The sequence below is a fragment of the Narcine bancroftii genome, chromosome 12 (genome assembly GCF_036971445.1).
Source record: "Narcine bancroftii isolate sNarBan1 chromosome 12, sNarBan1.hap1, whole genome shotgun sequence".
Lineage (NCBI taxonomy): Eukaryota > Metazoa > Chordata > Chondrichthyes > Torpediniformes > Narcinidae > Narcine > Narcine bancroftii.
Window position 1 is genome coordinate 52,786,228 of NC_091480.1, and position 25,729 is coordinate 52,811,956.

Genomic DNA, 25,729 nt, shown 5'->3' on the forward strand with positions numbered 1-25,729 from the left:
CGCACAGTAGAAGAATTGCCTGATACCGGTGAACTTGAAGTGAGTTTGGACTGCGAACCAAAGAACTTTTCTGAACACACATTATATACACGTGCACTTAGAATTAGAAAGAGGTCAAGTTAATAGTGTAATGTTAAAGTTTGATCCTCTTTTCATGTGTAAAGATAATTAAAAGCAACTTTTGTTTAAGCAACCATTTGTCTTGGTGAATTTCTATTGTTGCTGAGTTTTGGGGTCCTCTGGGCTCATAACAGGCTCAAGACTCAGTTAACAGAATTGAGCACCCAATTCTAAGTTATACAACACCCCAATGCAGAACCCAAACTAAATTGCCCTGTTAAATTTGAGCTCCCGTGTGTTCTCTTCGATGTATGCAAAAAACCCTGTCCCAATGTCCCATCCAATATTTAACCTTTAACTGACATAACTACAACAAATTACCTGGTCAATTTCACACTGCTGCTATGTTCTGCACAGGATATCTGCCCATTTCATATAAATTATGAGACTTCAAAACAACTCAATATCCTAGAAACCCCAAAGTCATTAAACAATAGGTAGAAACATAATCCAACCTCAATGAGCCACAGGCAAGACAAAAATTCCAAATTGCCTTTCTTATGTTTTCTTATCTCTCCTAATAATACCCTTGTAAAACAATGACACCCCTCACTTCTAGAGATCCTCGAAGTATATGTATTAACGTGAATGTCAGGGGAAAACAGCTGAGCTTGTACTTCAAAAGCCATTGGAAGTAAACAAGTCTGCAGATGCTGGAAAACTGAAGCAACACACAAAATGCTGGAGCATACGTGGAAAGCAATAGATAGTTGATGTTTCGGGTTGAAAACCCACTGAGTTTCTCCAACACAGTGTTATTGCAGAACCATTCTTTTGCTTGTCAACTTCAGGTCAGAATTTTTTTTTTTTTTTTAAAAAGGAGGGACGGACAAAAATAGGCTGGAAAAAGATGCACCTGTCAATTTCCATATTTAGCTCAAGAACACAAGATTTCGTCAAATTAATCATGTTTTCACCTTGAACACTTAGAGACCGTGAAGTGGGGGGCTAGGTTCCGGTTGCATTTTTACGCTGAGGAATAAAGGGCAGTGTCCATAAAAGCAGGTGATATCTGGAATATGACCAGATTAGCTCAAACCCTTGAGGCACCTGGGTGGCTGGTACAAACTGCAGTTGGCAAAATAGCTGTTTGTACTTTGTGTAGTTTGGACCTTCTGGTAGATAAATCTGCCTGACAGCCAGACAAGGAGCTGCATTACCTTTTCCCCAGATTCAGCTGGATTGCCCACTTTGAGTCAAGGCTCACCACGTCTCTGAAAGGCAGAACTAATGAAACTATAAGGCTAAAGGTCACAAAAGTACAAAGTTGTTGAACTATGTTAAGTTAGGGAACAAAATAGGTTGGCCTGTCTGTAACTATGCAAGGGAACTGTACCCAACATTTGCGATGTATTGCCTTGGAGTATTATTACCTTTATTAAGGCTATAACAAAAAGTCCAGATCTCTTGTGTCTGCCAAAGAAACTACTTCAAATTTGTTTGAGCAGAATACTCCATGTGAGCAATTTTCAAGCATTAGAAGTTTCTCTTTAACTTATTTTAAATTTTAAGTGTAAACCAGCACGTTAGTTCCTGAATTCAGGTGTTAATCTGACAAAACAAAATACTGAGTTACTTCAAAGTACATTTGAAACTGTATAGCGCTAGATTGAGAGGGTGGCCTGACAAATATGCTAAGATCTATGCATGGGAACTTTCTCATGTAGCTCCAGCAACTGGGTCAGCCTGTAAAGTTGCTGAAAATGACTCCTCTAAAGTATATTACAACAAGGCTCAAATGTAGTGCCCATGTAGAATGCATTTTTTTGGTTTGCTTTAACAGAGATTTGCACATCTGGATTCAGTTAACTCAATATATTTAACGTCAACAGAATTCCACTTATTCAACCATTCAATATTAATTTCAACAAAAAGATTTCCTGATCCAATCATATAATTTACACAATTTTCAAATTCAGCATCCTATGGGCAAATGACATACAAGTTCACCTCAACACCAAAATGCATGCAGTGTTAAATGTTCATCTGAAATTCCCTCCCATGGCTCCACCTCCACGAGACACTTTAGCAGAGCATTTCATATAACCCAAGTAACAATTCTTTACATGGAAAATTAAACAAGTATTGGTATAGGCAATGTGGCCATCAGCTTCACAAAAGTTCAATTCTGTTTTCACTCAATATACCACTTTTCTCCATCTTGAGATACAAAGATCAATTTCATCATCTCAAATGTCACTTCAATACTTACATGATAAAAAGAGGGAATTTAACTCTCCTGGTCCATACCAGCACGCAGCAGAGAAATACCATTAACAGCATAATCTCTCACATACCCATCAAACCCTCTTCCCCACCATTTTGTTTCTTTGCCACTTACATAGATAAAGAAGTTGGTTTCATAGACATAGTTGTCAATTAGCCTACCAGCATACTTTTGGGATGTGGAAAAAAATCCAGAGGAACCTTAACCCAGTCAAATGGAACAAAATGCAGCCTATATGCAGACAACATTCAAAATCAGGATCGAACCTGGGTTGCTAGAGCCAAGAGTAAAAAGGAATATGCATATTGCTGTGCCACCGTGCCATCCATATCAGTTAGTCATAGACAAGCTCTGGGAACGTAATCAGAATTCTCCAATCTGCATGGCTTTGTTACTTGCATACTTGCAACCTTGACCAACCAATGCAGATCAGTTAATCATCTTTGGATTTTATTGGAAGTGACTACAGCCAATTTTGCAATGTGCTTATTTAACTTAGAGTCAGATTGCACCCTTATTTACATCAGCAAATCTGTCCTTCATCTCAAAAACAGAATAGGCTCATGAAAATCTCCATCTATGATTATGGAAATAAGACAGCTGTATTTAGCACTCGGTTAGCATAAAAGTGGCATGGTTAGTGCCACAATTAGTGCAATGCTATTACAGCCCCAGAGATAACACAGACTTTAATTACAAGTCTGTGAGCAGCAGCAAGGTCAGCACTTTCCATTAATACACAAATGACAGAGAGAACTACCTTCTTGAAACACCACAATTCACATGAATGTACTGTCTCTGTATAGTTAGGTAGAGGGTTCCAGTGCTTTAGATGATGGAATGGCAATATAATTCAAAGTCAGGACTAGGAGGGAAACCTCCAGATGAACCACGTAGCTATTACCCTTGACCATCCAGTTTGTAGGGGTTGTGGGTTTGGAAGACATTGTCAAAGGAGCCCAATGCTGCTATAGACCATCTTGTAGATGATGGGCCAAGAGTAGAGAGAGAAAAGAGTGATGAATGGGGTGCAAATCAAGCTTCCTGCCGTTTCCCAGTTCACACGAAGCTTCTTGACTGTTGCTGGAGCCATGCTCAGCAAAGCACGTGGACACTTATAACACAGGTTGGCTATTAGGCTCATTAAGTCCATGCTGCCTCCCAGAGAAGCAATCCTACTTGTAGCATTCCTCTTTCATTATTTCCCCATCCCAGTACAACCTATTCTGCCTCACACATGCCCATCAATTCCTCTTTGATTCTTTTTGCCATTAACTTGCACCGGGGGTAATTTACATCAGCTAATTAATCTACTCGCACATGGGAAGAAAACCAGACCACCCATGGAAAGCCACATGGTCATAGAAACAATGTGTACACTCAATACAAACAATCATGATGGAATCCAGGTTCCTGAAGCAATGAAGAAACAGCACAACTGCCACCTAGAGCAGCTTGTATTACATTTGGACCAAGGGCTGTAAAAATTGGGAGTTCAGCAGACTTGTCAGCCAAATTGAGCATCAGTGAGAAAATTAATGGGAGAGTAAATGGTTCTTGACAACATCCCTCCCATGATCAAAATTAGATTGTTCAACAAGTACTTGGCTGGCTTGAAACACAATGTGCCAGAGGAATTCAGCACATCAGAGTGATCACCATTTTGAGCCAAAACCCTTTATCGCGGTTTCAGTACAACAGATTGGATTTAGCTTCAGATTCCAGCAACTGGAGTCTCCTGTGCCTCTCTGGTAATTGCTGGGTTGTTTATGTCCCACTGTTCACGATTTTCCACGGTGATAGGTAAATGCTAGTAATGCACTGTAACAACTTGGCTTGAGGCACAATTAGTTCTGAAGGCTGAGTCCCAACCCCACAACTGAGATGTTAGAAGAATGCAAAGTCCTAGGCCTTTTTCAATGCTCTCAGCCATATCACAGAAGAAAACACGTCAGCGCCTCAACTTCTTCAGGAATTTGTGGGGGCTTGGTGTGACACTGGAAACACTGGCAAATTTCTATAGATATGTGGTGGAAAGTGTGCTGCATCTCGTTCTGATATGGGAACACTAATATTCATAAACGCAAAGCCCTGCAAAAGGTAGTGGACACAGCCCAGGACATCACAGGCAAAACTCTCCTACTATCAAGAATATCTACAGGGAATGCTGCCATCAGAGAGCAGCAGCAATCATCAAGGATCCACGTCCCCCAGAACATGCTCTATTCTTGCTGCTGCCATCAGGAAAGAGGTGTACGAACCACAAGACTCGCACCATCAGGTTCAGGAACAGCTTGAAGCATTTGTGTTACAGGAGGTTGTCATGAGCCAATATATTTCATATCAAGACAACCTCCTGTAACAGTGGGGACCTTAGGAGAAGGCACAGATGTATCGTGAACTTGGTGTTTCTGGTAAATTTCCACAAATGCTTCAAGTGTTCTCACTGTCACATGTACGGAGTTGAGTTGAACAGAAGTTGCTATTTTATAAACTATCATCTTCTATACAAAACTGACTGAATCAGGGTTGGACAATTGGCTTGATGCCACTTTCAGAGCAAGTGAAATGCTGGCCTAGGAAATACAGCTGGTGGTCAATTCCCACCACTACTGCTGATGGCCCAGTACCTCAGGGATCCCTTTAGCATGACAACAATGTCACACTACACGGAGGGTGAACTTTGTGTGAAGAAAGGCCACCTAGCTAGGAATAAAAAAGATAACAAAGGTAGGATGAAGATTAGGGTAGAAGGTAAAAAAGAGAATATATGTCAGGGTCATTCTCTAAGATGCATATATTTTAATGCAAGAAGCATAGTTAACAAGGTAGATGATCTGAGAGCATGGATAGACACTTGGGGGTCACGATATTGTGGCAATTAGTGAGACCTGGCTACAGGAGGGGCAGGACTGACAACTTAATATTCCAGGATACATTTGTTTTAGATGTGATAGATCAGGGGGTAAAAAAGGAGGAGGAGTTGCTCTGCTTGTTAAGGAGGACATTACTGCCGTGAGGTGGCAGGATGGTATGGAGGGATCGACCAGTGAAGCTGTTTGGGTGGAATTGAGGGGTGGAGGAGGCAAGAGGGTGCTAATAGGGGTGTATTACAGACCACCAAATGGGCCAAGAAAATTAGAGGAACAAATTTGTAGGGAGATAATGTATATGTGTGAAAATCATAAGGTAGTGATCATGGGAGATTTTAACTTCCCACACATTGATTGGGATACCCATACGGTCAGAGGGCTGGATGGGCTGGAGTTCGTTAAATGTGTTCAGGATTGTTTTCTAAATCAGTTAGTAGAAGAACCGGTGTAATACTGGATCTCCTGTTAGGGAACGAGCTAGGTCAGGTAGCGGAAATTAATGTTTGAGAACCAATTGGGTCCAGTGATCATAATTCTGTTAGTTTTAGGGTAGTTTTAGGGAAGAGCAAGGAGAGGCCTAAAGTTGAGGTTCTGGATTGGAAAAGAGCAAATTTCAAAGGAATAAGAAGGGATTTGGGGAGTATTGAGTGGGACAGGATATTTTCAGGTAAGGATGTCAATGAAAAATGGAGGATATTCAAAAAAGAAATTTTGAGGGTACAGAGTAGTTATGTCCCAGTGTGGATCAAAGGAAAGGCTGGAAGTCATAGGGAGGCTTGGTTTTTGAGGAATATTGGAAATTTGGTTAGGAGAAAAAGGGAGGTGTACAAGAGGTATAAAGAGCAGGGAGCTGAGAAGTTGAAGGAGGACTACAAGGAGTGTAGAAGGAATCTTAAGAAAGAAATTAGAAAGGCCAAAAAAAGGCATGAACAGGCTTTGGCTGACAGAGTAAAAATAAATCCAAAGGGTTTCTATAGGTACATTAAAAGTAAAAGATTAGTGAGAGATAAAATTGAACCCCTTGTAGATAGCGAGGGTAGGCTGAGTGAGAAGTCTGAGGAAATGGGGGAAATTTTGAATGACTTCTTTGCCTCGGTATTCACTAGGGAAAAAAATGTTGAACCAGTTGAAGTAAAGAAAAATAGTGGGGAGGTCATGAAGCATATAAGGATAACCGAGGAGGTAGTGATGGCTGTGTTTAAAAAGATAAAGGTGGATAAATCTCCCGGACCGGACAAAATATTCCCTAGGACACTCAGGGAGGCTAGTGGACAGTTAGTGGGGCCATTAACAGAGATATTTAGGATGTCACTGGCCACAGGGGTGGTACCAAAGGATTGGAGGGTGGCGCATGTGGTTCCTCTGTTTAAGAAAGGGTCCAAATGCAAACCTGGGAATTATAGGCCTGTAAGTCTGACGTCTGTGGTGGGCAAGTTGATAGAAAGTGTTCTGAGGGATGCTATTTACAAATTTTTGGAGGTACAGGGATTGATAGGGAGTAATCAGCATGGTTTTGTCAGGGGTAGATCATGCTTTACAAACCTGATTGAGTTTTTCGAGGGGGTTACAAAAAAGGTTGATGAAGGGAAAGCTGTGGATGTTGTCTATTTGGACTTTAGTAAAGCTTTTGACAAAGTTCCCCACAGGAGGTTAGGAAAAAAGGTGGAGGCATTAGGTATAAATAAAGAGGTAGTGAAATGGATTCAGCAGTGGTTGGATGGGAGGTGTCAGAGAGTAGTGGTAGAAAATTGTTTGTCCAATTGGAGGCCGGTGACTAGTGAAGTTCCTCAGGGTTCGGTCCTGGGTCCACTATTATTTAATTATATATATTAACGATCTGGACGTAGGGGTGGAGAATTGGATAAGCAAGTTTGCGGATGACACAAAGATTGGTGGTGTTGTGGACAGTGAGGTAGATTACCGTAGATTAAAAGGTGATTTAGGAAGGCTGGAGGTGTGGGCTGAGAAATGGCTGATGGAATTTAATACAGATAAATGTGAGGTGCTACATTTTGGAAAGGCAAATTTAAATAGGTCATATACATTGAATGGTAGACAATTGAGGAGTGCAGAGCAACAAAGGGATTTAGGAGTTATGGTAAATAGTACCCTCAAGGCTGATACTCAGGTAGATGGTCTGGTGAAGAAGGCATTTGGAATGTTGGCCTTCATAAATCGGAGTATTGAATTCAAGAGTAGGGAGGTTATGATGAAATTGTACAAGGCATTGGTGAGGCCAAATTTGGAGTACTGTGTACAGTTTTGGTTACCAAATTATAGGAAAGATATAAACAAAATAGAGAGAGTGCAGAGAAGGTTCACGAGAATGTTGACAGGATTTCAGGGTCTGAGTTACAGGGAAAGGTTGTGCAGACTGGGGCTTTTTTCTCTGGAGCGTAGAAGATTGAGGGGGGACTTGATAGAGGTGTTTAAGATTTTAAAAGGGACAGACAGAGTAAATGTGGATAGGCTTTTTCAATTAAGAAAGGGGGAGATTCAAACTAGAGGACGTCATTTAAGATTGAAGGGGGAAAATTATAAGGGGAACATGAGGAAATTTCTTTACGCAGAGGGTGGTGGGGATGTGGAATGAGCTTCTGGCAGACGTGGTCGAGGCGGGATCATTGGTTATATTTAAGGAAAGACTGGATCGTTACATGGATAGGAGGGGACTAGAGGGGTATGGACTGGGTGCTGGTCTGTGGGACTAGGAGGGTGGGGATTTGCTACGGCATGGACTAGTAGGGCCGAACTGGCCTGTTCTGTGCTGTAAGTGGTTATATGGTTATATATCATTTTGGTTCCTTCACCACCTTGTGGGAACCCTGCCTGAAGTTACTTTAGCATGCAAAAGTCCTATATTCTTAATGATACACACTCTTCTACTTGGGTTCTACTAAGGCACTTCCTTAGGTTCGAGGATGACCTGCTTCCTTTTAATTTTTACAGGTTCTGAGATGGCTATGTTGCATACATGGGGCATACAGACTCTTACACAGATGCAATAGGAGGTGCCTGACAAAAAGGTAGGTGAGTGGGTAGTTTGACAGGTGGTGCATTCCTTCCTCTATTCTGTGTGCTCCCAATGCAATGCTCTCAATATCATACAGGAAGTTTTTTCCATTTTGATTAATTTTGGGCCAGGGATTCCCAACAGCGTGATTGACAATATGAAAGAAAAATAGCAAGATGATTTTGTGAATTTGCAGGGCCCTTCATAATGTTTGGGACAAAGACACTTTTTTTTAAAACCTTTATTTACCCCTGTTCTCCACAGTTTTAAATGTGTAATCAAACGATTCACATGTAATTAAAGTGCACATTCCAGATTTTATTCAAGGTTATTTGTGTACATTTTAGTTTGACCATGTAGAAATTACAGCATTTTTTTTTATATATACAGAGTCCCCTCATTTTAGGACACCATAATGTTTGGGACACTTGGCTTCACAGGTATTTGTGGTTATTCAGGGATGTTTAATTGCTTCACTGGTGCAAGGATAAGAGAGCTGGGCTTAGTTCTAAGCTTTTGAACACCTTTGGAGTCTGTAGTTGCATTTTTCTACACGAGGACCAGAGTTGTGCCAATAAAAGTCAAAGAAGCCATTATAAGGCTGAAAAACCTTAGGATTACCAAAATCAACGGTTTGGATCATCAAGAAGAAAGAGTTTACTGGTGAGCTCTGTAATCACAAAGGGACTGGTAGGCCAAAGAAGACTCCACTGCTGATGACAGAAGAATTCTCATCATAATGAAGATAAATCCCTAAACATCTGTCTGACAGATCCAAAACACTCTTCAGGAAGAAGATGTGGATGTGTTAAATACTACTATCTGCAGAAAACTTCATGAAGAAATACAGAGGCTACACAGCAAGATGCAAACCATTAGTTCACTACAGAAACAGGATGGCCAGATTACAGTTTGCCAAGACGTATTTAAAAGAGACTGCAGAATTCTGGAAAAAGGACTTGTGGACAGATGAGACCTGTATCAGAAGTGATGGCAAGAGCAAAGTGTGGAGGCATAAAAGAACTGCCCAAGATCCAAAGCATACCACCTCATCAGTTGAGCAGGCCTTCCATATGCTGAAGGGAAAATTTCAGGACACCAGCTGGAGCTGAAGATGGCTACAGTGGAGGCCTGGCAGTGCATCATCAGAGAAGATAATCAGCATCTAATGATTTCTATTAATCACAGACTTCAAGCTGTCATTGCATGCAAAGGATATGTAACAAAGTACTAAAGATGACTACTTTAATATACATACCATCTATATGTCCCAAATATTATGGCGTCCTGAAATGAGAGGTCTATGTATAAAAAAAGTGCTGTAATTTCTACATGGTCAAACCAAAATGTACACAAATATCCTTGAATAAAATCTAGAAGGTGTGCTTTAATCACATGTGAAATGCTTGATTACAAATTTAAAACTGTGGTGCACAGGGGTAAATAAAGGAAAAAAGTGTTTTAACCCAAACATTATGGAGAGCTCTGTAGTCAGTTGGTCAAAAAAAGGCAAGCAAAATTTAATGCCAATGAGGAAGGTGATGCATTTAGAGAGGTGTAACAAGAAACAGGAACAAAGGATACTGAGCCATGCGATGATCCTGAATGTATGTGCATGGAGCATTAAAATGGTACATCCTTGAGAAGGTCTTCAAAAATAAAGACACAATGATGCTTTATTAATGAGGAATATATTATTAGAGCAGGAATGTGATGCTGTGACCGTGTATAACTAAGTGGCAAAGTTAGTACAATACTATTACAGTGCCAATGACCCAACGTTCGAATACCCCACGGTCTGTAAGGAGTTTGTATATTCTCGCCGTGTCTGTGTGTGTTTCCTCTGGGTGCTCCAGTTTCCTCCCACCATTTAAAACCTGCTGGGGTTGTAGGCTACTTGGTGCATTTGGGGGGCATAGGGTCATGGGTCAGATGGGGGTATTAATGTGCTGTACGTCTAAAAAAAAAATGACTTTGCCCATCATTACAGAGTTCTAATCACTATGTTTCAGGAAGGTTTTGACTGAACCTTAAAAATATTGGCAGGACTAGAAAACTTTAGCCATGAGTAAAGATTGGACAAGCTAGGGATATTTTCTTTGAAAAGTGGTGAAGTGGAGATGTAACTGAGTACAAATTATGAAGAAATTATTCATTTCCCCCAAGTAGCACCTAAAACCAAATGGTATAGATTTAAAGAGATGATCAATAGCATAAATGGAGAAATGTGTAATTGTGAGAGATCAGTAACACTGATCTTTTTGCGAGATCAGTATCGCTGATCTAAAAGAGAAGTGAGGATTGTGAGAGATGAGTAAACTTGACATAAAAATATGAAAGATGGGGAAACTAGTACAGACACATGGAGTGATGGATTAAACCAGTATGAACAGGCTAAGCATGGAAATTAGGATGCAGGAAGCAGAGTAAGATAAGGATGTAAGATAAGAACCTTCTACAGGATCAGTGAGCCCACCTTATGAATAAGATAAGGAGAGGTAAGGAATAATAGAATGTAGGAAGTTGAGATAGTCTGGATGAGATAAGGGTCTCCTAGCCCTAGACAGAAGTACCAAGTTCTACATATATAATTAGTAAGCCATACACAGATTTATCAAGTTATGCATATTTATTAGTAAACCCCTAGACAGGATTAGCGAACTCTGCATATGAAGGGACTGTCTGAGAGTTGGAAAGGGTGTGAATGGGGACAAGGGCAAGGTTGTGAATAAGGACAATGGGGATAATGACATGAGAAGATACCGACAGGATACCCCCTGGTCCTCCAAGTCCACTGATACTGCACATAGGCAGGTAGGATTGCCTATGCCAAACCCATCCAGGGGGCAGAAGAATGTAAGGGGGAGGGTATTCTGATACTGAAATTCACTGTATAAAAGTTGGGTGAGCCCCAGTGTATGTGTGTATTCCCAGGGTAAGGGGAAGCACCCAACTTTGCATTGTTGTTATAATAAATGTTTTTTGTTCTCAATTTTTGTCTCGAGCAAATTCTGTTAAGGTATTTCTATTTCTAACATAATGAACCAAGAGTGGTAGAGGCAAAAAAATTCATCACTTCAAGAACTAAGACCTACATGGCATTGGAAACAGGTTTTCGGCTGGGTGGCTCTTTTACCATGGACTACGGCATCCTCCTGGTAGGAAGTTTTCTTTGAACTTTCTATTTCCCACGAAACCTTGATGAAGGGCTCAAGCCCAAAACGTTGGTTCTGTATCTTCACCTTAACTACATAAAGGCACTGTTTGACCTGGTGAGTTTCTCCAGCACTTGTGTGTTTTTTCACTACAATGGTCATGTTTATTACAAACAATAAAATAACACTGCTGAACATTTTGTATAGTAGTTAGTGCCACACAATTACAGTGCCAGTGATTGGGACCGGAATCTGGTGCTGTCTAGTTGGCATGTTCTCCCTATGCCTGCATGGGTTTCCTCTCATCCTCCAAAAATGTACTGGGTTAAGGGCCTGTTACCATGCTGTCACATCCCATATTCAAGTGAAAAACAGGATTCTGTGACAATTAACAGAGAAGCATAATTGGAGTGTTATTTTTGAAGTACAGGTTCTTTTTGAAGTACCTCTTCAAAGTACGGCGCTCTGTGATCCAGCAACTCCTGTGGTCCGGAACATTTTGAATCTGCCGCCATTAGTTTATGGATCTGCCACCAGACTGTTATCAGTGATAAGGTGCCAAAATCTGTTTACACTGCAGCCAAGTGTTTTATGATATAGTCCTGTTATATTCAGCTGGATTTTAGCCCTTTAGGATGTCATCCAAGAGACCAAGAGGTCCAGAAGATGATGCTAGTGCTAATAAGCATTCCCTTAAGGGTCAATTGCTGCTTTCTGGCATTTTCTGTGGCCCGGCAATGGCCAGGTCCCAATGTCAATGGATTAAAAAGGTACAACCTGTATATTGTATTGCAGCATATACCAGACATACAGCAATTCAAAAATTATGTCATAAAAGTAGCTCCTCAGGTAAATATCTTTTCTGGAACATTTTTACCCCCCAAAGACAATATTGGAGCAGAACAGAGTACAATTTAGATGACATTGTTAATAAATGTACAAATGAATCGCTGCACTTCACTGAGAAAATGGTGCTGAAACATCTCCAAATACAAATAAATATGCCCATTTTCCCAATCAAAGGGCAGCTTGGAGTTTAGTGGGTTGTATTATTTCCCATGCAGTTACAATGACAAACTCCAATGGACAACATCCTTTTTCATGCACCCTCATTATCATTGAATTCCAAAGAACCAAATCACTTCCATCCACTCAAAAGCTTCCATGATAAACAAATTCCAAAGTATCAAATAGATCCATTCATTGCTCATCTGAGTGAAGGACACAGGGCCAAATCTTTCAAATCATTTCTGTAATTTAGAGCTTCTAATCCAAGCAGCAAGCATTCCCAATTACTGGATCCAACCATTCATTGCACACAGCACTGAATATTCAGCACAGCAGTTATTTCTCAAAATACCATTCTTTGAAAATGAACGGGGAAAAGAATTCAATTCACTGGCATATTGCATTTTGGTTGTTTTTATACATTTTATTCTAAATTGCAAAAATATGTGATACACTTAAATGAAATGCTTACAAAGCAACAAAGATTGTAGAGAATGAAAGATAAAGGAAAGCAGAAAGTGGTAATTAAGCCATTCCATACAGGTTTTAAAAGCATGGTCTTGTAGAAAATAAAGAAGAGTGAAACACAAAACTCTGCAGATGTGGTGATTGTAGTAAAATGATGGAGGAGCTCAGCCAGTCTTGCTTATTCCATGAAGAAGGGCTCAGGTCTGAAACATCAGTGATATATCTTTAATCTCCTATGGACGCTGCAAGACCAGCTGAGTTCCTCCAGCATTTCTATGTGTTTTTAGGAAATAAGGAAATTATGGGAGTATGAATGAGCAAGTATGCAGACATATTTCTTGCTCTATCAGTCACTGCAATTTACAAAATATAAATGTGAAAAACACGATTCAACTTTGACCTCTGCACTTTCAAAAGCAAGATCATCTGTCTTTATTTTTCCAAGCAACATTCTAAGGTTACTTCACCAACATAACCCATCCTTCATAAATATACCCAAACAATACGTAAAACTTGGAAGTCTGCAAACACCATGGTTGAAGTAAAAACGCAATGCTGGAGAAACTCTGCTGGTCTTTCAACATTTTTTTCCCCTTGAAGAGCTCAAGCCTGAAATGTTGGTTCTGTATCTTTTTCTTCGCTACATAAAGTTAATTGTTTGACCTGCTGAGTTTCTCCAGCTTTGTGTTTTCACACCAAACAACAAGATACACAGCTTCTGCCAACATCACAACCTAGCTCAATTCAGTCCTTCATAAATATGCAACTTTCTATCAGGAACCAGAGTAGCAAAAATGCTGTTGCTGGAAATCTGAAATAGAGAGTGCTTGAGGCAGCATTAGTGGGGGGAAAAAAAAGTTGTCATTTGGTTCAAGGGTCCTTCATCAGAACTGGAAAAACAAGAAAACAAGTATGTTGAGTTCCAGAAGGGGAGGGGCGATGATAAGAAAGAATGTGCACAATAGACAGTACCTATCAAGAGGTAGTTAACTTTGTATCAAGGGACCAAGGTCAAAGCAGCACCACAGACGAAGTCAATTAGTTCAGAATAAACCAAGGATGGAATACCAGTGTAGCAATCGCCTCATTGGGGGTGATCCACAGCAGCACAGCTGTTACTGCTGCTGTCTTTTTTAAAAATATTTAATTTTTGATTTTTACAGGCTCAACAAACCATAAACAAATAAATTTGAGATAGAAACACACATGCAATTTATATATACCCACCATATATCTCAATGTACAAGTCAAGTTGTGAAACCAAACCCTAAAAATGTTCTCAAAAAGGGGGAGTTGACTTGTACGCCGGATATACTTTTGAGACCTTAAATTCACCAAAAAAAACCAGATTGACGTCAATTTGGCCTACGTCGATGCTGGAAGCACCTCCCCACCACCGGTGCCATCGCTCCCTGACACCACTGGGTGTCCTACCTGGGACCTTGGGGACTTCCTGCCTGGAAGTCGAAGTTCCTGATCCTACCAGGAGCACAATATTGCCTCTTCAGCTCTGTGGGCCATCGCCACTGCTGCCTGGTAGGCTGAGGTTTCTGCTTTCGCCTGGAGTATGATGTTGCCGCTCCAGCTCTGTGGGCCATCGCTTTTGGTGTCTGGTAGGCCGAGGTTTTTAAAAATTCCTTAATTTACAGCTTTGTTATGTGTGATTGGGGTGTTTTAGAATTTTTTTGGGTTGTTCCTGGGAGGCCCAGTCAGCCTGAAAAATGGGGGTCGACTTATACAATTGATGAAGCAATCAATAAACTTATTAATACAGAATCAATTAACTAGCTTTCTTCATAAAACACACACACACACCCCCACACCACACACCCCCACACAAAATAAGGTTTCCATGTTTTAACAAATGTGTCATAATTCTTTCTTGTATTGTAAGTGATCTTCGCTCGGGGAATTCAACTCTGCATTTCCATATTCCATCGTGAGATGGTTAACTGGGAGTCAGACTTCCATGTAACCACAATTCACTTCCTAGCTGCAGCTAAGACGACCTTCACAAAAGAAATTTGATATTTTGATAACTTAAAACTCATGTTGTCAATGTCTCCTAAAAGATACACATCTGGATATTGTGGAAAATCCACTTTTGTAACTTTCTTAATGTCCCCCAAATTCACCCAAAAAGGCCTGACCTTTGTACATAGCCTGGTGGAGTGGAGTTAAGTTCCAACCTCTACACCACATCTAAAGCACATTTCAGAAAAAACAGATTTTGATTTATGTAATTTTTGTGGTGAGGTATAACTGATGTAATAAATTATATTGCACCAATTTATATCTGGTATTAATGATTCCAGTCATACTGTTCATACATAGGTCTTGCCACCACTCTTCGTTAATTTTTGTATCTAAGTCTGACTCCCATCTCTCCCTAGGTCTATGCAAGTTCGGTTTCGGACTCTCACTTTGGAATATGTAATACATTCTAGGTATAAATTTATATACATTCCCCTGTCAAATTAGAATCTCTGTGTGGTTGCATCGAGGTAAAAATCATATGTGGTCCTAATTTTCCCCTTAAGAAAGATTTTAGTTGTAGATAACAGAAGAATGTTCTAGTAGACAAATCATATTGATTTCTTAATTGTTCAAATGTCAAACACCTTTGTATATAACAATCTTCAATATATATGGTCCCTTTCTGACACCAGATGTCCAGGATCTCATTACTCAATGTATTCTTCAGAGCTCCAACAATCAACTGCATGGCCCTCAGGTGAATCACCATTAAGGAAATGATGAAACGAATAATTCAAAGCCTCTCCCAGAAAACTCTGAACATCTTACAGCAATCAGTTTCAGTGGCACGTTTGCATCTGAGAATATTTGAAGGGAAAGAACTCTTCTTTCCCCAAAAGTCAACAACCAAGCCAGGATACCATTCTGTAAATGCCAGCAATTTGAATTTTTGGATCAGTAAATGTCAACAGATGAGATGACTACAGAACATATCAGCCAAGTTTCATCCTGTTCCAATCAGGAGGAAGCAACGATCTACAGCATGTCCACTAGTAGAAAGTGGAGATTAGCCATATTAAGAAGACAATGTTTCACTCTCATTTTGTTACATACAGATTCACTGAGTGTGATATACACTCAATTCCACAGCTTTCCCAAATGACTCAATTCATATAACATAGCACACAGGCGAGCCACATTGACGAAAAAGTCCCAGGTTACATTACTGATTAATGCTAAATACTCAGCTACAGAGGAATGCAAAATGAAGAGAATTTAAGAATGGTCAAAGGTAAAGTTAAGGAGGTACGAATCAAACAAGATCAGTCAAAGGCATACACAAAGTGACAAAATAAGAAGAACTTGGCAGTTCAAGAAAAGGTGCACAGGGAAGAAATTGAGTAAGGAAAGATCAGAAGATTTTAAGAGCAAGGATCTTAAATGCAACAATCTGGGAACTGGGAAGCCAGTGTAATCAATAATAAGCAACAAAGTGCCAAGTGTAGCAAAACTAAACAAGTACAGGTAGTCCTCAACTTACGACCGTAATTGGGACCGAAGGATTGATCCTAACTCGGATTGGACACAAATCAGATTCACCCCACCGCGCAAAGCTTAACGAGGTCTAAAAGCAATATTTTAGAAAGATTTTCAACAAATGAACCTTTAATGAAGAATCTCAACATATGTACAGTACCTTTAATAAAGATACTCAACATATGAACTTCTAGTAAATAATAAAGAATCTATGGTGCTCTTCAAACTTACAGATCCTCTTACAGCCTCACATATTCTCTGGTTCATGAATTTCATTTTTACCTCCAAAGTTATGGTTTTCCCCAGTCTCTTGGCAGATCTGTCAGCAAGGGATGCGTCTTTCCTCTTGCTTGCCATGTATCTAGCGCGCCGACAGAATGGTAACTGCGTATATGGCCCTACACAGTATAGCGCTATGTTGCGCATGTGCAGACACGTATTCTTTTTATAAATTTCGGTCATATGTGCAGGTGGACATAACTCGCATAGGTCAGAAGTCGAGGACTATCTGTATGGTTGCAAATTGGCAATGCACAGAATTTTCAAGATCAAGATTCAATTTATTATCATAGTAATAAAACAGTGTCATATTACATGAATTTTTTTTTGCCTGCTGCAAGGCAGACAGATTTGCCACTGGCAGGAATTGCCAAAGCGACTCTTACAGTCAGAGAGAGAGAGTGAAGAAAAAGAGAGTCCTCCCCAGAATGACCGAGTGTCCATGGATTCACCTCCAGCACATCCGCAGCCCCTGAGCCACACAGAGTCCAGTCCAAACCATTGTCTTCCATGTTTAGTAACACCATTGACAGCATATTACGGTATATGCTTCTACCCCCAAGAAACAAAGTTTAAAGAATGATTGCTCAGATAAAGGACAGTAAGCAATTCATCTGGAACTGTAATCTAAAATAGTCTTTTAATTTTGAATCAACTGCAACCATATTAATCTGTTATTTAAATACGATTCAAATCTATGATTCAGAAAATGATCATCACATCTGCTTCTGGTTATTAAGGAGTCTATTTGTATTCATTTCAATACACAGATAAGTTTAATTGATATTTCATACTTGAAGGATAAATTGTTATTAATGAACATTCAATGTATGTTGACCATGATTTTCCCATCTTACTATTTTTCTGCTCAACCAAATTATTCAGGAATAAAGGCAGGTTGGTCAAGTCTCAAGTAATATTCCTTCGGGAAAAGGGATGCGTCAAAATCTCAGGACAACCATTCTGGTCATAACAATTTTTGTGAATAACATACCTTAAAACAAATACAAACTCAGACAGCAAACACTGCTTTTATCCTATTAGATAGCTGTGTCTCAATACTTCAAGAATTTCAGCAACCATTTTAAGATCGTAGGGTGCAGACAATTACTAGTGGAGGAAAATGAAAAAGGTTAAAAGTGCACATGAGACCATAAAAAAAGTTTATAACCAAACAGGTCAGAATATTTTGTCACAAGAACAAAAGAAATTTCACACCAAAAACAACTGTGCTTTCAACTGCATCTTGGTGATTAACAAGCCCTACTTCTACTTCTGCCTTTAACTGTGTGCGCCACATGAGAATTTTCTTAATAAATCCTGTGCCTTGACAACTGCTCTTATTGAAGACATTGTCTAAAATGTATTCCCACTCCCAATATTTCAGTCTCTTTGGTTCAGGTTTCCATTTTTAACCTGGTTGCACCTTTGTGAAGTACCTGTGATATTTTACTGTATTAAAAGTGCTCTTCGAATGCAAGTTGGATGTTCATAAATTGAACTTTAGGATTCAGTTCAAGTTCCAATTTTATTCACACAGATAGCACAACATTGTTGAAAAATAAAAGCAAATAAAATAGTCTAAAAGGCAGTTATTCATGGAATTAAAACAGTGTCCAATAAACTGTTTTAACCAGATGATCGGCTTGCGATGATATGTTACATTTCAATTGGAAATTCGATATAAAATGATAATTATGTAATTATGCATTACAGCCTATTTAACAATTTACTAATTCAGACAAAAATATCAGACAAAAGCAATCTTTCATGCAACGAAGCTTCCACATATGCTGACATATAACATCATACCGCAAGTCCCATTGACCTGCACCCGTTCCATAACCCTTCAGACCTCTCCCATCCATGTCCCTACCCAATTTATTTTTAAAACTTAAGAGTGACCCCACATTTACCATGTCAGATGGCAGCTCGTTCCACACACGCACCACTCTCTGAGTAAGTTGCCCCTAATGTTCCCTCTAAATCTTTCCCCTTTAACCCTTAAGCCATGTCCTCTCATATTTATCTCTCCTAATCGAAGTGGAAAGAGTCTACTCGCATTTACTCTGTCTATACCCCTTATCATTTTGTAAACCTCTATCAAATCTTCTACGCTCCAAGGAATAAAGTCCCTGTTTAATCTTTCCCTGTAACTCAACTCCTGAAGACCCGGCAACATCCTAGTAGATCTTCTCTGCACTCTTTCAATCTTACTGATATCCTTCCTTTAGTTTGGCAACCAGAACTGCACACAATACTCCAAATTTGGCCTTATACAACCTCACCATAACATCCCAATTCCTGTACTCAATATTTTGATTTATGAAGGCCAAGATGCCAAAAGCTTTGTTCACAACCCTGTCTACCTGTGACACCACTTTCAGGGAATTATGTATCTGATTTCCCAGATCCTTTTGTTCCTCCGCACTCCTCAGTGCCCTACTATTTACTGTGCATGTTGTATCTTGGTTTGTCCTTCCAAAATGCAACATCTCACACTTGTCTGCACTAAATTCCACCTGCCATTTTATGGCCCATTTTTCCAGTTGGTTCAGATCCCTCTGCAAGCTTTGAAAATCTTCCTCGATGTCCACAACGTCTCCAATCATAGTGTCATCAGCAAACTTGCTGATCCAATTTACTATATGATCATCCAGATCATTGATATAGACAACAATCAACAGTGGTCCCAGCCCTAAATCCTGAGGCACACCACTAATATCACAGGCCTCCAGTCTGAGAAGTAACCATCCACTATCTCTCTCTGTCTTCTCCCATTCAGCCAATTTTGAATCCAGTTTATAACCTCTCTATGGATACCTAGTGCCTAAACCTTCTGAACTAGCCTCCAATGTGGGACCTTACTAAAAAGTCCAGGTAGACAACATCCACAGCCTACTATTTAGATGTTTGATCATCTACTTTCTTGATAATCTCCTCGAAAAATTCTATAAGGTTCATTAAACACGACCTACCACGCACAAAACCATCCTTAATCAGCACTTGGCTGTCCAAATACTTGTATACCTGATCTCTCAGAACACCCTCCAATAATTTACCCACTACTGTCATTAGGCTCACTGGCCTGTAATTTCCTGGTTTACTTTTGAAGCCTTTTTAAACAATGGAACAACATGAGCTACCTTCCAATCCTCTGGCACCTCACCGATGGCTAAGGACATTTTAAATATTTCTGCCAGGACCCCTGCAATTTATACACTAGCCTCCCTCAAAGTCTGAGGGAATATCTTGTCAGGCCCAGGGGATTTATCTACCTTTATTTGCTCTAAGGCAGCAAACACTTCCTCCTCTTTAATCTCTATATGTTCCATGCTTATTTCCCTTCCTTCCTTATACACTATGCCAGTTTCCTGAGTATATACTGATGCAAAAAAATTATTTAAGGTCTCCCCATCTCGTAAGAGTCCACATATAGACAACCACTCTGATCTTCTAGGGCACCAATTTTGCCCCTTACTATTCTTTTACTCTTAACATACTTGTAGAAGTCTTTCGGGTTTACCTTCACATTATCTGCCAAAACAACTTTATGTCTTCTTTTAGCCTTCTTAATTTCCTTCTTAAGTATTTTCTTACATTTTTTATTCTCTTCTAGTACCTCTCTCTTCTTCTTAACCAGTTTGCCAATATCCCTTGAAAACCAAGGTTCCCCATGCCTGTTAACTCTGCCTTTAATCCTGACAGGCACATGCAAACTCTGCACTCTCAAAAATTCGCCTTTGAAGGCAAATTCACTTACTGAACACATCTTTGGCAACTGGAATACCAAAATGGTAAACGGTCATCAAATTGCTGCTTCAACACAGAACACAGCAGACCACTGCCCCAAACTAACTAATTAAACTATAATATAAAATGGTTGTCAGTCCTTGATCTTAACTAAATGGAAATCATCTATAACCACCACTGTGGAAAATTTGTTCCACTGCTACCAACTTCATTCACCAATTAATTTCATCCCCACCAATTGACAAACCACCTTTGTGAGGAATCAAGTTCACCCAAGGCTTTTCAAAGCAGCAAAATGTTTCAGGAATATGATAATATTGTACACCAATTATTCCAAAATATCAGTGAAATTTTCTGCACTATGATCAAAGACCCTAGAGTGATAATAACATACCATCTTATGAAATTCCACGTAATTCCAGCAAGTTATATGACACTGCAATGAGCAGCTTCTACAAATCATGAAACAATGTTGTTACCAATTGTTGCTTTCACCATAGGACAATGCAAGCTTTGTAAAATTTAGCGATTTCTGTTCAACTTCCTAGCAGCCACACAAAAGAACAAGATACTTAGTTCCATTTAAAAGCTTTACTGTATTTTCCAGTACGAAATGTATTTTTGAACTCAGTACAAGAATATTTTAGAATCTTAGAAACAGACTGCACAAAAACAAGCCCTTCAGTCCATTGAGTCTGCACCGACCATCAACCATCCATTTATGTTAATGCACCATTAATCCCATTTAAAATAAATCCTCCCCACATTCCCATCAACTTCCCACAGATTGGCCTCCTGCGCACTTTGGGTAATTGACAGTGGCTGATTAGCCTGCATGACTCTGGGATGTGGGAGAAAACAAGACCACCCAGGGGAGACCCCTATGGTCATGGGAACTTCATTTAGATAGCACCCAAGGTCAGACCTGAACCTGGGTTTCAGACATTGTGAGGCAGCAGATTCATTAGCTACATCTTTCTTTAAGCATCTAAAATATTGCTGGTTGTGCTAATTTTACCATGGAATCCTTACACCAGATCTGATCTCAGTCAAAAGTAACAGAAGGTGATTGCATACGCATTAGGAGACAGATGTGGAAAGATGACAAAACATGAACAACCAGTTCTTTATCGCACCATATAGCAAGTGAGCTATATAGTTTCATTGACAGAAAATGGATGCAAATTTGGTACCTGCCTTAAAACACTTGCAATTATATAAATCATAACCAGATCAAATTTTTGAAAAAAAAACTTTTAAAAGAAATCTCACACTTGCAACTCAAAAAGGTGTCCTAAAACTAACAATTTTGAAGCACTTGGGAAAATAAGCCACCTTTTTCCTTTATTTGCCCCTATACTCGACAGTTTTAAATTTGTAATCATACGATACATGTGTAATTAAAGAGAACATTCCAGATTTTATTCAAGGTTATTTGTATACATTTTGGTTTGACCATGTAGAAATTACAGCACTTTTTATTCATAGTTCCCTCATTTCAGGGCACCATAATATTTGGGACATTTGGCTTCACGGATATTTGTGAGTACTCAGGTATGCTTCATTGGTGCAGGGATCAGGCTTGCTTCGAAGCTTTTGATCACCTTTGGAGCTTGTAGTTGTCATTTTTCAATGAGGACCAGAGTTGTGCCAAAGGAAGTAAAAGAAATCTTGAAGTCTTCTGCAGACAGTAGTCACACCTGTCTCCCGAAGAGTGTTTCTGATCTGTCAGACAGGCATTTGGGGATTTGTCTTCATTATGATGAGAATTCTTCTGTCATCAGCAGTGGAGACTTCCTCAGTCCCTTAGTGATTACAGAGCTCACCAGTATGCTCTATCTTCTTAATGATGTTCCGAACTGTTGATTTTGGTAATCCTAAAGTTTGGGCGATGTCTCTTACTGTTTCATTCTTGTTTTTCAGTCTCATAATTGTTTCTCTCCGACTTTCATTGACACATCTCTAGTCTTCATGTTGAAAGATGCCAACTAGACTCAAAAGGAGATTAAAAAAAACACTTTGAAGCAAGCCCAGCTCTCTTATCCCTGCACCAATGAAACAATTAAACATCCCTGAGTAACCACAAACACCTGTAAAGCCAAATGTCCCAAACATTATGGTGCCCTGAAATGTATAGAAAGTGCTGTAATTTCCACATGGTCAAACCAAAATGTATATAAATAATCTTGAATAAAATCTGGAATGTGCACTTTAATCTCATGAATTGTTTGATTACAAATTTAAAACTGTGGAGCACAAGGACAAATAAAGGAAAAAAGTATCTTTGACCAAAACATTATGGAGGACACTGTATATCATCAATAATACCCAATCATGGTTGCTATGATTTACCTAGCAAAACCCTAACAAATGACTAAATGCAAAATCATCATTCTTGCTTCCTTCTACCATTGTGAGCTAAAATTACAGCAATTAAAAAACTGAAGCTTATTAAAATAATGAACTTGCTGTTCATGCCACATTTTACATCTCTCCATTATTAAGGACTCATTTTGTAACAATCATTGAAATTGCATACAAATTCTGAACATTATTTTGTTTTATAATTAGGCTGCAACATGAAAGTTTCAGCTTTACAAGCTTTATTAAGAAATATCTGCTAACCAAGTATTACATTCATGTGACCGACACACCAGAGGTCTAAATATATGGAAAATGTGGTGGATGTAGATAACAAATCTTTGAGTTTGAGGAGATTTGGTATGTCACCAAAGATTCTCACAAATTTCTGGCTGGTCACATCACTCAAGACAAGAAAAAACTCCAGAAGGTTGTTAATTCCATTTGAGACATCATGGGCACCAGACATCACTCTATCGAGGTATCTTAACAGAGCAGCCCCCATCGTCAAAGACCCCCACCACCCAGGCCGTGCTCTTCACTCTGCTACCATCAGGAAAAAGGTACAGGAGCCTGAAGACGGGCATTCATTAGCACAAGGATGGCCTCTTCTCCTCTGCCATCAGATTCCTGAATGATCAATGAACCACAGATACTGCCTTACTTTGACTTTCTTGTCCTATTTTTATTTATTTTGTACAGTGGTTTATAGAAATGTTTGCACTGTGATGCTCCCGCAAAACAAATTTCATGACACAATAATAATAAATTCTGAACCACAGACACCCCCTTACTTTTTGCTTGCAACATTTGTATTTCTTTTGTAAGGTGGTTTATATAAAATGTTTGCACTGTGATGCTGTTGCAAAACAACAGATTTTGCTACACACTCATGACAAGAAATTCTGATTTTAATCTACATCTCCTGAATTTGGATTTTATTCCCCCACAATTGTACTGCCAACTGGCGAGGGTCAGCTGTCCGACAAAAGCCCTCACTCTGGGAAGCTGAACAAAAGGGGAAACAACACCTAAGTGAATCATCAAACAATTTTTACAATCCCATCTTATTTCTACCTTGGCAAAACAGTGTGCACTGCAGCTGGCTTTAACTTTTCTGAGGGTGACAACACACCTGCAGCACTGAAAAGCTACTGGTCTTCACCTGGGCTATGATTGGATTGCATTGGGGAGAGGAAATTAGCTTGCCACACCATGTCACTGAGCAGAGCCCAACTCCAGCAGACACACATCCCCTTTATTATGAGCCCATTGTAAACTCACTCGGATTGCCCCAGACATCCCGCCCCCTATCCCAGTGACTGACAGCCCCTCCGGCCAATGCGGGCGCGCACACTCCCCAGAGGCGCCAATGACCACAAAGGAGGGGCGGGACCTCCGGTAGCAGGTGCGGTTGACGAAGAAAAGCAGACAAATACCTCCAAAACCCCCATTTAGATTTGCGCATCGGCTCGTTGAGGAAAGGGGGGAGAGCAATGCAAACAAGGTAACAGAATTTGTTCTGAGTGCGGGACGCCCCCTTTCCCTCCCCTCAGAGAGATAATAAACCTTAGGCCCCAGGTTTCGTTGACTTGACAGCGCGACGCGCGCCGACATTTTAGGCTCCGTCGGCGTCAGAAACCAAACATCCGCTTTCTAATGGACGAAGCCGCAGCTTTTACCTCAGGAATTCGCTTTCACAGGTAACAGTGGCATTCCCTCTGCTCGGCTTCGAGCGCTTGAATTCCAGTCAGGGAACAACTTCCGCCATAACTTCCGAGCGCCAGGGCGGCGAGCGGAGAGACCAGCAACCGATTCATAGCACCACAGGCCAGCCAGTCGAGCGCCACCGCATCCACCCCGGCAGCCAGGCCAGCGAGCAGATCGTCGAGACCAGGATCGCCGTGGGCACCAACGCCAATGATCGGAATCCCTGCATCCTCAAAAGCATCTCTGATACTTCCAAATCTCTCCCCACCCCCACATTTAGTTAGTTTTGCCTGCAGTCAAAACACAAAGCTGGAGAAACTCAGCAGGACAAGTAGAAAAAATACATAACCAACGTTTTGGGCTTGAGCCCTTCATCAAGGCAATAACAGTGCAAAGACACACCAGTTGCTTCAAAAGATAAAGGCTCCATTATTGTCATGTAACATACATTAAATTCTTTAACTTTTGTCTACCGTGAGGAAGGCAGAGAGTAGCCACTTTGTCCAGCACCCCTCACAGAAACCTACACCACCTGGTGTTCCCAAGGACTGACCAATCCTGAGCCTGCTTAGCTTCTGAGATCAGACAATCCCAGGTGTATTCAGGCTATTAGTAGCATGAGTTCATTCAAAAGCCTGATAGAGACAGGAAAGAAAACTTGATTCAGATATTAGAGTGAGATACAAACCAGAGAATGTGGGTTGAGGGTGAAAGGGGAAAAGTTTAGGGCTGAAATGGTGAATGTGGGCTCAGTTTTAACATTTTAGAGGAATTTGGACAAGTCCATGGATGGGAGAGGTATGGAGAGCTATGGACAAGGTGGGACTAGGCAAAAAAATGGTTCAGCACAGACTAGAAGGGCCAAAGGGCCTGTTTCTGTGTTGTTCTGTGATGTCACATACATTTTTCTTGTGGGCCAGGGAGAATTACAGATTTCAGATTTATTGTCAGGGTACATACAGGGCCCTCCATAATGTTTGGGACAAAGACACTTTTTTTTCCCTTTATTTTCCCCTGTGCTCCACAGTTTTAAATTTGTAATCAAACAGTTCATGTGATTAAAGTGCTTGTTCCAGATTTTATTCAAGGTTATTTGTACACATTTTGGTTTGACCATGGAGAAATTGCAGCACTTTTTAATATAGCATTCCCCTATTTCAGGGCACCATAATGTTTGGGATATTTGGCTTCACAGGTGTTTGTGGTTACTCAGGGATGTTTAATTGCTTCATTGATGCAAGTATGAGAG

The 25,729-nt window shown here is 40.1% G+C and overlaps 2 protein-coding genes across 5 annotated transcripts in view; one reads left to right on the forward strand and one right to left on the reverse strand.

Moving 5' to 3' along the window:
• Positions 1-25,015, reverse strand: part of ikzf4 (IKAROS family zinc finger 4) — a 145,858-nt gene extending 120,843 nt beyond the window's left edge. For 2 of the 4 annotated variants that reach the window (XM_069905502.1, XM_069905498.1), the window contains exon 1: positions 24,929-25,015. The gene's annotated coding sequence lies outside the window, so the exon portion shown is untranslated. Of the gene's footprint in view, positions 1-24,452; positions 24,699-24,928 lie in introns of those variants that run through there. The other 2 variants (XM_069905497.1, XM_069905500.1) reach the window with 1 other exon arrangement.
• The window catches only part of LOC138746893 (uncharacterized), a 28,478-nt gene continuing 26,932 nt past the window's right edge, over positions 24,184-25,729 (forward strand). The window contains exon 1 of the mRNA XM_069905508.1: positions 24,184-24,277. The gene's annotated coding sequence lies outside the window, so the exon portion shown is untranslated. The remainder of the gene's footprint in view (positions 24,278-25,729) is intronic.